Source organism: Equus asinus, chromosome 21 (genome assembly GCF_041296235.1).
Source record: "Equus asinus isolate D_3611 breed Donkey chromosome 21, EquAss-T2T_v2, whole genome shotgun sequence".
Lineage (NCBI taxonomy): Eukaryota > Metazoa > Chordata > Mammalia > Perissodactyla > Equidae > Equus > Equus asinus.
Window position 1 is genome coordinate 26,130,796 of NC_091810.1, and position 13,590 is coordinate 26,144,385.

General features: G+C 33.2%; 1 protein-coding gene across 1 annotated transcript in view; it reads right to left on the bottom strand.

Annotated features, from left to right (window-relative positions):
- The window catches only part of CNTN6 (contactin 6), a 295,600-nt gene extending 282,309 nt beyond the window's left edge, over positions 1–13,291 (bottom strand). Inside the window, exon 1 of the mRNA XM_014843193.3 lies at positions 12,866–13,291. The gene's annotated coding sequence lies outside the window, so the exon portion shown is untranslated. The remainder of the gene's footprint in view (positions 1–12,865) is intronic.
- Between the last annotated feature and the right edge of the window lie 299 nt (positions 13,292–13,590).

Sequence of the window (13,590 nt, forward strand, 5' to 3'; positions counted from 1 at the left end):
ACACTGGAGAGGTGGTTATTCTCACCCCAGCCTATGCCATTCCTTCTTGTTTTCCATATCTGCCTGATGTCAAATATTTGAATAATGAAAAATGAAATTTCCCACATTGTAGACAGGATGATTATTTCAATACCTAAGTCTGATGGTATTACTTCATTCTCAATAATCCTAAATAGCTCCTCTATTTTCTTAGGAAGAAAATCCAAATCCTCAATATGAGCTACGAAACCTTTGATCGGGTATGAATCTACTTCTCTAGCCTCCTCTGGCACCTGGACCTCTGATCCACCTAGACCCCAACTTTACCATTTTCATTCTCTCATTCCTGCTGTACCCCTTCTGCTTATCTGCTCTTCCTTCTAGGTGAATGTTTTCCCCTAGCATCCAACTAGTCAGCACCTCGTCATCACTCCCCCATGGAAGTCTTCACTGGCTTTCCTTATCTGGTCATTTTATGTTTTTACAGCACCATGTAACTGTTCTTCCAGGTACTTATCATAGGTGATATTTTAATTTAATTTAAATGATTTAATTTAAATATATCTCCTCAAAATACTCCAACATTCATGAGTACAAGGTATGTCTTTCTATGCCCTGATACTGCAAACAGTCTTGGCCATGGCTGATAGATGATGCAGGTAAATAGTTGCTGAATAAATGAATCAGTGAATGAAAATGCAATGAATGAAGTGGCTCCTTAGTGCACAGCAGACAAAACAGTTGATCATGATCTATATTCAGTCCTTAATGTCTACAAAGAGTATAAATGCATCTTCTCAATAAACAAAACAAAAACCTTACCTGAGGTACTGAGTGAGATTACTTAACGCAACTGAGTAGATTTATTAGCAAGCAAAAAGGTCATATAGAATATTTCTTGTTGGTAAACTCCAAGTGGTAGATATTGTTGCTACTCACCAATATTTCTAATTCTCCTCTTTTCAGGTACATAATGAATTTCAGTTCTTCACTCCCTTGAGTTATTTGCTTTAGTCAATGAAATGTGAATTCAAGAAATATGTGTCACTTCTGGGTGGAAGCATATAATCTTGCCACTGCAAGATTCTAGAACTCTCTTTTCTGAAATTATGGAAGCACGTGTTTATATGAAATTATAACACTGAGCTTTCTCATGGAGGATGGTTTCCTCAGAGGTGCACACAGTGAAATCTTTGTTGATTCAAACTCCTAAAATTTAGGGAATTTTTTCCCTTGCACACTGTTGTTGGGATGTATATTGGTGCAGTCACTATAGAGAATAGTATGGAGGTTCCTCAAAAAATTAAAAATAGACCAAGTAATCCAGCCATTCCCCTTCTGGATATTTATCTGAAGGAAATGACATCACTGCCTTGAAGAGATATCTATACCTCTACGTTTATCACAGCATTATTTACAATAGCCAAGACATCAGAATAACCTAAGAGTCCATCAACCAAAGAGTGGATAAAGAAAATGTGGTATATATACACACAATGCAATATTTTTCAGCCAGAAAAAATAAGGAACTCCTTCCATTTGTGACAGTATGAATGAACATTTAGGGCACTAAGTTAAGTGAATTAAGACAGAGAGAAAGACAAATACTGTATAATCTCACTTGTATGTGGAATCTAAAAAAACAAACCCACAGAAACACAGAGCAAATTGGTGGTTGCCAGGGGTAGGGGTGTGGGTGGAGGTGGGGGAAATGGGTGAAGGGGTCAAAGGGCACGAATTTCTACTTATAGGATGATTAAGTTCTGGGGATGTAATGCATTCCATGGTGACTATAGTTAACAATATTGTATTGCGTATTTGAAAGTTGCTAAGAGGGTAGATCTTAGAAGTTCTCACCATAAAAAATTGTAACTATGTGAAGTGATGAATATGTTAACTAACCTTGTAATGGTAATCATTTTGCAATATACACATATATCAAATCATTATGTTGTAGACCTTAAACTTACATAATGTTATATGTCAATTATATCTAAATAAAACTGGAAAACAAAAAAGGTGTGAAGAAAGTACTTGGTAACATGCGTACAATATTTGATTCCTCATTTGTGTCTGTGTTGTCTCTACAGTAGATCATACTGCCATTTTGTGAATATAAATCATTGAATAAAATGAGCAAGAGCTCTTGTTTTTTTAAAAAAAAAGATGTAGGGGTTGTTTGTTTCTGCAGCATAACCTGATTTATAAATGTCATGATTCCAAACTGAAAGGAAGATGTGCTTGTTTCATGGTTTGTATCTTTATTATTAAATATGCCAAACAAAGTGTGAATATATTCAGGTCTAAATCAAACAGAAATTTATTCTAGCATGCTGTTTGGCAAAGCTAAATACTTCATTTCATTATTTTCCTCCAAAATAAAGTAGCATCACATGTGAACATAAGTTATACTAAATTAAATGCAGGTTAAGACAAAAACAAGTTCTTCTTCTTCTTAGCCTCTAGAGAAACAAGTTGTGTGTCTTACATTTTTTGAGATATCTGAAGAAGATATTATCACACACCTCACGTATATTTTCTCTCTCTGTAATTTATAAATTGTTTCTGAATCCAGAGATGTTTGCAATTACAGGTTTTACCTTCAGCCCTATTTCCTTTTACCTCTGAATTGTCCTGTTATGCCCAGTTACTGAAAAGTCCACAATATACATGGACTCCAAAGACAGGTCAAATACAATTTGGAGTGATGTAATAAATAATGACTTAAATTTCCTGATTGCTTCATTACTGTGGTTGCCAAGGGCAGAGAAATAAATTTGTTTAACATTAATTATCGTTTTAATATGTGATATTTTTTACACCATTAGATTTAGATGACATTCTAATAGCATACTTGGAATGAGCACAGATGTATTTAAATGTATGTTTTTCTAGTATATTTTGAATCTAGATTCATTAAGCAAGCATTTATTGAGCACCTAGTACATGCCAGACACTGCGCTAGTGCTGGAACTAAAAACTGGAAAACAGTCCCTATCCTTAGTAAACTTCAAACTGATTAATTTAAACTTGTTTATGACCTGATGGACAATCTAGGTCAAAAATTGATTTAATATTAATAAGACTTAGAACGATAATTTTATATATCACTTATAAAGGTATACTTAGAAACATTAACCCATTCAATTTTCATATAGTCCTCTGAATTTATGGAAGCCAAGCCAGGTATTATAAGCTCCAGTGTATACATATGGAAACTGAGGTTCAGATAGTATTCACACATTTTACGAGGTTTTATGCTTAAAATGCAATAAGATAAATATTTTATAAACTTAGAAAAAAATTTGAGACATATGAAAATTAAGAGTTATCTCTTTGTTGCACAATCAATTGGATCATTGGGAAGATGGACAAAGGATATGGGCTGACCTTAACAAAAGGAGTAGATACAAATGGTCCACATACCCATGAAATATTCAGCACTGTATTGATGGAAAAAAAGGTGACTTAAAGAAATACTGAAATAAAGTTTATTTATGTGTTTGTTTTGATGATCTAATTGAAGAGGATTTACAATTAATAACATGTAGTGTCTACCAGTGTGTGAACAATGGGAATTCATCTGCCTGGGAGCACAGAGGGAGTTGTCTTCCTAAAGGATCACTTAGTAATACACACATGACATCTTTAAAATAGTATATATCATTTGACATTGAAATTGTTAACTAGCAACTTATTTTAAGCAATAATCAGAGACATATGTAAAATATTCAGGTGCAAGAACATATAGAGGATTGCATTTTTCATAAGTAGTGAATAGTCAAGAAAAGCTAAATGTCTGATGACAGGTTACTGGTTTGAGTAAATTTATGTCACATGTTTCTGGTGGAAGATCCTTCAGGTTTAGGAGAATATTTATGATATTTGCAAATGCTCACAATATAATTAACAAAAACAAATCATAAAAGAACATACGGTTCATCTCAAAATTGCATTTTACATACACACACACACAAAAGATGACTGAAAGGATGCCATATTTTGAGTAACAGGATAATAAGTAATGTATATTTTTCTGCATTTTCCAAATTTCATATAATAAATGAATATAACTTTTATAATCAAAAAACAGGGATGAAAATAAAGGACATTCTGGGTTTTTTTAAAATTCCTTCACTTGCTACATAGAATAATTTACTGAAGTTTTTTAAGAATTTGATGTAGTTTGCAAATTTTCAACAGATTTTATCATCTTAGTGATTCCACAAGAATCATTTACTTGATGAAAATGAATAACATTCAGGTAAAGGAGTGGTGACATGTGATTAGAAAATTCCATGAACATGTATATAATATGATATGCTATGTTTTGTTAATCCACTCTTTTTTAAGCAAGTTCTGAATCCTCTGGATAACCTAGAATATGCCACTATCTATCACAACAGAGGGATAATTATTATTCTAAGCAAATATCTGTCCTTTTTTTATGTAGTCTTTTTGGTGTTTCTCACTAAATAAGGTTATTTCATCTAAAAAAATTATCTTTGGATTAAATAATTTATTAACTTATAATGCTCATTTCTCAGTAAGATCTAAAATTAACAATGTTAGCTCCCTAACTGGTAGAGATGAGTACTTAATTGAATTCAAGAACGCATATTAGAACTTGAGTTTTACAATAGCAGGACTCTTCTCTGTCCTGTTCCCAGTTGCACCCGATTGCCTGGAATAGCATCAGTCACATAGTAAGTATTTGGTCCAGTTTGTGGAATTGATGTATTAGTAAAAATCATTGTCTACTGTGAAGCAGGCACTGAATATACAAAGAGGAATAGGTCAGGGTCCAAGCCTTCAGAAACTTAGACTCTGAAGGAGAACACAATCACAGTTAATAATGAAACAAGTTAACACATGACCAAACCTCCATGAATACAAAGTATTTAAAAAAAAGCTTTAAAACTGTGTTTATAAGACAACAATGGTAAATATACACATCATATTTTTTCAACCATCTATAAAGATGATAGTGACAAATTTCAGTGTTCTGAAATGTTATTTAATTAAACTTTAAAACTACTTTGACTATTGCTTTATTATCAGTATATTTTATTGAATTATAATATTATTAATATTGGCAATTAAGTATGTTAAATTATTAATCTGAATTAACCAGAATTTTTGGATAAATTGAGATAATTCCATGTACAAATGAAAGCATGAAAGAAAATAATATTCAGGGGCTAAAACTCTGAGAATGAAAAAAATATTTGAGGACATCCAAAGATATATTTATGAATATTGAAACTTCAATGGCAGAAAATGATGTTTTTGTTATTCCGTGTTTCTTTGTGAAAAACGACTTTTACCTATTAAGTAAAGAAGCCAATGTTGATAAAAGGAATTTTCTCAAGTATTGTGCACATAATGTATGTGTGTAAATGTATGAAAACTTCTATCTGGCTTTTTATGTAGAACTATGCAAGGCAAATAGGTTATTTTTCTTTTAAATTCTAGCCTCTCTTTTTCTACAAGAAAGTTGTGTCTGTCATTGCATAACTACTCTGAACATCTTATGACAAGAGACGGAACTACAGTGAGGTCAGCAAAGAGACTTCTTGATAGGAAGAAGCAGATAGTGGCCTCATTCTCTTGTCTACAAACCACATAGACACAGTTTGTACAAAATAACTTAAAGTGGGCGCTTCTGAAAAATACATATATTGTAACTACTATGCTAATTTTAAGAGGACTCTTGAATATACTTCTGTGTTAATTTATATATAGGAATGTCAGAATTAGCATATCTGTCAGCACCACAGATTCACAATTAAGCATGTTTGAGAATTTGTGGTCTAACAAATTCTTAAATGCCTAGCAACCATCTTCCTGTTACACATTTCTTAAAAGAAAATTTACCTTCTATCAACTCTTGAGTAAGAGTAACCTTTCATCCCAACAAAAGTTCAAGGACTTTTTAAAATTTACTCTTATATCAGCCGATAGAGAATTAGCAGCTTGTCTGATTTCTGAACTTCTCTTTCATTTATTGCTCTTTACTGATTGGGAGACTTTGACAGATGCCAGATAGGAAAAGAGGCTCCCAGAGGTAGCCAGAACACCAAGTTTGTGCCAGGCTTGGTTGTAGGGCCCAGATTTATTCCATCTGCTTGGTAAGGTAATTTTAAGCCAAAAAATTAACATAGAAATTAGGCCAAAACAGGAGAAAAGTATAGAGCCACTTTAGAGCCAAAAGTGAAGCAATGCTCGACAGAAGCATCTACCACTCAGATAACGCTCGTCTCTCACGGAAAGCAACATCTGCTGAAGGCGAATTTGTCATAAAAGGAAATTGTAAACAACAGAAAGAATGAACTACCATGAGGGAAATCCAGCAGACACGAGTACTAGAGTCAATCGTCTCTAAAAAACTAAAAGTAGTCAAACAATCAGAATTCAAATTCAAAATGAGCTTACTTAAATTTTTGAAGAGCTAAAGGATGGAAGAGAGACTGTTAGGCACAGACCAAATGGAAAGAGAATTTTTAAAAGAAGCTATAAAAGTTAAAAATATTTTCTGAAAAGAAAAATAAATGTGCAATGCATAGATCAGAGGAAATCACACAGAACATAACACAAAAAAGGAAGAAGTAAAAATATAGAAAAATCAAAGACAGAAGAATAGAAGCAGAAACAAATATTTAGTGAGCATCTTGAAGGAGAAAATAAGCAGATGAAAAGGAGGTGAGATTAAAAATATGATAGCTGAGAATTTTTCAGAATTGAAAAAGATTTATGAGCTTGCGTAGGCCTAAATGGAATAAATCTAAAACAAATCCATACCTACACACATTGTAGTAAACTTGAAGACATCATAGCAATGAGAAATTCTTAAAATCTACCATAATGAAAGACAGATCTTCAAAAATGTTTTAATTAGACTATGGGCAGTCTTGTCAGGAGCAAAATTATATCCAAGAAGATCATGGAACAGAATATGCAAAACGTGTTGAGAGAAAAATACCAGTCAACATGGAGTTCTGTAACCAACTATTCTATTATTTTGGTAAGTCAGTAGAATAAGTAATTTTCAGACATATAAATTTTAAGAGAGTTTAATACTGCTTCTAGAATGACCTTCAAATGGTCTTCAGCACACAGAAAATGAACTCAGGAAATGCACATATGTACCAAGAGGAAATGGCAAACGAAGAACCCAGAGAAACGTGTCGTAAATCTAAAAATATATTGACAAAAAACATTGGAAGCAGTTTTAAAAAAAGTGAAAATAAAATAACAGAAACATAGACACTGGAAGAAATATCTTGGAGAAAATTTAAACAAGTCATTGTCCTGTTTGTGAAGAGGGTAGATATATTGACTTTAGCTTTATTAGAAAATATAAAGTTATATTTTATGTTAGAATATTTATGTTCACCAAAATGCAATAAAGACAATATATAATTTTTAAGCTGGTAAAAGTTGTAAAAAAGTGAATAAAGAATGATTGATCAATCCAATAAAAGGCAGTAAAAAAATAAATACAATAAAATACACAATTTAAAATATCTCTGGAAAGTGGGACTGGAAATGTGTGGAAATATATTTATTTTTTATTTTAGTATATTTTCTGTAGTTTCTTATATTATTTTGTTATTTCCAGGTGAATGTGTTACTTTAGTAGGACACTAAAATTTTAATTTAAAAAATAGCAAGAAAAGCTGAGTGACAACAGGAAAGAAATGCACACATGTTTTGTGATGATTTTCTTTGGTGAAAGAAATTCTGGCTTATTTTTTCTTATGTTTTTCTGTGCATTGCTTTTATAATCAGAAAATTAAATAAACTCTTGATCAGGCCTGATTGCTTAGTGCTTGCAGAAATATCATTTCTATTTTTAAGCTATATGGATTCAAAGACCAGCATTTCTAAATCTTCTCACAATATTCCCTGAGCTCTATTTTCATATCTAATTATGATCTAAACCTCCAAATTTAATTCTGTACTAAATACCCAATATAATTGATTAGATGATGATTGTAATTTTCATTCTTTTCATTGTTTTATATTATTTTTCCCAATGATCCCAAGGCTAATAGACAAATGTTTCAATAGTAATACTAATATAAAAATGATTGAACAACTAATACCGAGAGTGCTTATTAATGTCAAGGCTTTCTTCCAAGGCATTTTCACAAATTATCCTATTTAATCCTCTTGCTAATACTATGAAGTCAGTACTATTATCTCCATTATGGATGGGGAAACTGAGGTAGAGAGAGGCTAAGTAACTTGTTTCAGACCACAGAGCTCTTCTGGTCTGGGTAGAGAGGAGAGCAAATGAATAGCTGTTGGGTGGCTCTGTAGCTCAAGTGGCCAGACTCCAGAATCTTGCCCTATCACTTCATACACAGAGAATGGAACTTGTTTTACCAATAAGATCATCGTTTTGTGCTTCACAGGACACATGGTTCTTTTATTGCTTCTTAAAAAAAATCTCAATAGCTAAGTAATTTTGTTCATTTAATCGGAAACCTATCATGTGTAAGTTTTATACCTACCCTACTGCCATAAAATACAACATATTTGAGACCGCTAATTTTGATTCAGGTTACAAGAACCCAAATTCACTGTAAATTATCTTAGGATTCGTTGTAAGATAGTTAAGCAGGCTGTGTTTAAAGATGGTTAAGTAGGCTGTGTTTAATGATGAGCATTAAAGACTAATAGGAGAAGAAAAGAATGTCCAATGACTGTTTTTCCCCCTTTGGTATGTCCTGTGTTATGCCCTCACTATAATAAGTATTTAATGCTAAAACACACAGTACACACGAACCCAATTTTAACTAGAGCAGCTCTTGTCAATATGAATAATGAGAATAATTTAATTTTCTAATGAAATTTCCATTTAAAAGAATTCTCTCAAACAAGAAGATTTTTACTTAAAGCTCACTAAATAAACATATTTTTATTCCTCTCTTGTTCTACAAAAACAGCATAGAGAATGAAAAGCGCAGTGGTGGTGGGATACAAAAACAAAGCAAAAAATCTTCTGTCTTCAATGAAAAACTGTGAGTGGACACATCCCAAAACACAGACTCTGAAGCACATTTACATTGCTGCCAAATGCTAAAAAACATGACCTACGGCTGGTAGGGTGGGGGTGGGGTGGGGGGAGCATCAGGGAAAGCTGACAAGGACTTTCTCTGTCTCTTCCATTTAGGAGGATACAGACTGCCCCAAGACCTACTAGCTTATAAACTGTGCGCCTACACATGCACAGCCTCCCCCACTATCAACATCCTCTACCATAGTGGTACACGATCCTACAATTTGTTATAATTGATAAACCTACATTGGTAAATCACTATCACCCCAAAACCCATAGTTTATGTTAGAGTTCACTCTTGGTGTTGTGCATTCTATGGGTTTTGACAAACAGATAATGACATAGTATCTACCATTACAGGGTCATACAGAATTGTTTCAACGTCCTAAAAATACTCTGTGCTCTGCCTACTCATCCCTCATGCATATATTTTAAAAGAGAAAGAAGATAAAAGGGAAAAGAACAAAGAGAAATGCAGTTGCAAAAAATAAATCGAAGAAGAATCAGCTATAGTTTGGGAAAAGTGCTTAAACAATTACTCTTACATAGATTTAATGTCTGTAAAACACAACCTTTATGTATATATTTTTAAAAAGAAAATAAATAGCTAAAAAAATCAGGAAGTAAAGGAAGAAATTAAAAAATTATAAAGGAAAATAAAAATATTACAAGAATTAAAGCTGCACCAGAAGTAATAATATTATAACATGCATGATTGAATATCACTGTTAAGGACATAGTGGACCAGCTTCAGGAAATAAAGCAAAGTGAACCACCAAAAAAGTGTAAAATTAAAAATAAATTTCAATAATATGATAGATGTGGAAGACAGACAAATGAGATCCAACATGTCCATGACTGGTGATCCTAAAGAAAAGGAAGAAACAATATAACAAAAATTTCATCACCCCTTGCAAAAAAATTAATTACATAGTGTAACAACAAAATATTTGAAAGAAAAGAATCTCAGATCAATAGGGTACACCATATTCAAGAAAAGTTGATGAAAACTGATCAACTCCAGGATATATTCTGGCAAAAAAAAGAGAAAGAATCATGTGGACATCTATCAAAAAAATAGCAAGTTATATTCAAGGATGGAAATTTCAGACCTATCTAAAAACCACTGGACAGCAACATTCAATATGAGAAGGGTCTCCAGCATTGTTTACAAATATTTACAAATTTTCAAGGGGAAAATAAGTTTGATTCAAGAAAGGTAACTTGCCTTCCATGTATAAGGCACAAGAAAGAAATGTTCTATGTAAGCACACAGAGAATACATCATTTATGACTGTTTCTTTAGTGAAGGGGTACTATTTAACAGTGAAATCCAACAACCCAAGAAATAATTAAAAATACAAAATATAGGAAGGGTTAATTGAGTAGTAAAAGCCTGTTGGTAAGGACTCAATATTTTCAAATTTGAAATGTCTAAACCAAGATTAAAGGAATTAAGCCAGAACACAAATACTATAAATCTCAATAATGCAAAACTGATAATGTAATTAAAATTCAGGTGGGGTATCGAAGGAAGTTAACCATAAAGTACGTGTGCTAATTTCTTTATCATAACAAAACTTGTAAGTGATTGTTTAATATCTAAACATGCGTCCTGCAAAATGACTTCAAACTATTAATATATTCATAATTGTCGCTCCTAAGTCCGGAGTTATTTTTCTGAAACTAATATCTCCTTTGGAAAGAACTGAATACCTGAAATCTAGCAACGTCTTCAGTTTCATATCAGCTCCTTTTTTTTACTGTTTAATCCAAGGCTAAAATTAAATTCAACAATTTTCTTAGGAACAGGGTATGTTCACATTCTTTTAAAAGTACATCTATCTATCATTGATCATATTATCTAAATACTTCGTAAAAAAATATATAAAGATTTATGGCAAGAAACCATTCTTACTAGAGTCTGTCTGACTCTCATTTTTTAATTTGAATTTAGGCATAGGATGTCTCCACTGACAGCCTCAAAATTTTATGATTGTTATTTACGGGTGATGAGGTTTGTTTTTAGAACCTTTATGTTTGTCTTGGGTTATTTTTCATGAGTATACCTTATGCTACTGCATTCTAATGAATATGATGTTAAAATAAATACATAAGGGAAAAAATAAGCAAATATTTCATAACCCTCCTCCTTCCACTAAAAGAATTTAAAAGGTAAAAATTTACTTTTATACTATTGAGCATTTTCATTTGTCAAAAAATGAAGGTATGCAAACAACTTCGTACACCTCACATTCTTTTCACAAGATAATTGATTTTTTTTTTTTTTTTGTCCAAGCTTGCTTAGGCCAAATATGTAATAACTTTCTGAAAGACAATGTGAGTTTGTTTTCATTAAGGAAAGTTACATGGAGAGTCCTAAAAAAACTGTTCTGGTACCTCACTAGAAATGCTCAAAGGAAGTAATGCAATGCAACAGTTTATAAATGATGGGCTTTTTTGCTAAGATGTGATAAGTTATGCATTTATATAACCTCATATAAGCCTTATATAAAAGCTTGCAGATTTATATATTTGAAATCTTTGGACTGTATAATCATGATACTGCTTTTAAAAAAATCACTGAAGCATCCAAGATGAAATGACTCTGTATTTCTGGTTGTTATACAAATCTTGTCAGTATTTTTGTGTGTATGTTCGTTTTGTAAATTTGTGTAGGTTTACAAATGTGTGAGAAGGGGGAGGGGCAAGGGTGAGTGTGTTCAAATATCTTCCGTCTTTATAAAATGCAATGCACATAAATTGGTGGAACCTTTAACAATTAAAAAAAGATGACAAACAAACCCATCAGATAAATGAAAATTGTTCAAAACAAGCAATTCGATATTCAACATATGGCTCCTTCTTTTACAAAGATCTTTGAAAAAAACCATTGCCACTGTAGCTATGATTATGAATACCTCATTTTCCAAATTGATTCTGTGTAATTCTACTGTTCTTCCTGTTTTTTTCTCTCAGTATAACTTCTATTTAGTCATTCTGTGAATGTTTTTCAGAGGACATACTCAGGATTCTGATTATTTAAACACAGTAGTTTTCAACTGGAGAAGCAAGAACTGTAAATTCCAATTTCCCCCCAAGCCCCCAAGGTTGTATTCTATTAACATAATGGGTTGTATGTGACTAATCTCAGAGCTCTTAAAAGTTTTGTTCCCAAGTCATCAACTTTTGAAACTTTTCATAAAGTATTATGGATACTTTAATACTGACAAGCTTAACTATTGTCAACGGAAACTCCAGTCAGCTGTTATCTAGAAGATGGGTAAGAAGCAAAATGCCAGACAAAATTTGGTGAGCTCATGTGACCTCCAATCTTGCTACCCAAAAGCCTCCCCGAGGAAACTTTTTATAACTATTCCTTTAAATCATCCATCGGACACTGCAAACCCCACCCTCTACCCTTTGATGAAAAAAATGTAGCAATCATATTTTCCCATTTGCTATTATAAAAGGGCATGAAGCCATCTGAAAGTACCAGAATTAGCACTGTCATCCCCTCTTGCCCATTAGTTTTACTGCAGCAAAGACTAGTGAAACATTGAAAAACATACCCGTAGTCTCTCTTCCCTGGTTTGATTCTAACCTCCCCCGAATACAGATTCAATACATTTTCTCTCACAAGGAATAAATGCATTTTAAGCATCCGCATCATAGAAACACAGCATAAATAAAGCAATAACTTCTCCCCCAACCACAGCTTTTACCTGTTATGCTAATACAAAGACAGTGTAAGGAAGAAAAGCTGCAGCTTGCCCAGCAATATTCTCATTGCAGCAGACAGCACAATTTTGTACTTACAGATCTGACCAGGGAAATGTCTCGGGATCTTTACAATTTTTCTGCAGAACTCTGTTTCAAGCTCTCAGCCAGGCATGCTGTGCATCCAGGCAGAACCAAGCCGTATGGAATGTCTATGCAGCTGGGAGATAATGGGACTCTTTTTCTCAGCTGGGACTGCAAGCCTTTTATCCACTGAGTATTGCGTGGCTCTTCTCTGGTCTTAAGCATGAAATACGCTCCTCTCCTGCTGCATTTCTGACGGAACCTAGACAATTAGTTCTTGAGGCACATGTGCAAATCTCCCGTTTGGAATATTCAAAAGGAAAATTCTCCCTACATTGAAAAGCCAGCTCTATCTTCATCATCCTTCACAGAATCAGAGAGAGCTGAGAGCAGCTGCCATTCCAGTGGCATGAAAGATTAAATTCACCCTCCCCTTTCTCTGACTAGAGAGAGTCACTCCTGTTGGGTCATCAGAAAATCTCTCTTATTGAAAACTGGGTCAGGCTAACTACTTATTAGGTTTCCAACAGGAAAGGAAGTCATTTTTTTTCTTCCTCTGGTCTCACTGCATTGTCATTTGCAAGCAGAGATTAAGCCGGTCAAGGGTCTGCACCGATTTAAACTGTATTCAAACATAAGCTTTCTGAAGCATGCCAGTAACTCCTGCTACTAGTTAGAGTGATGAGAAAAGGGAAATAAAATCAAATGATCTTATGCACTGTCACTAAATCCTTTCTAAA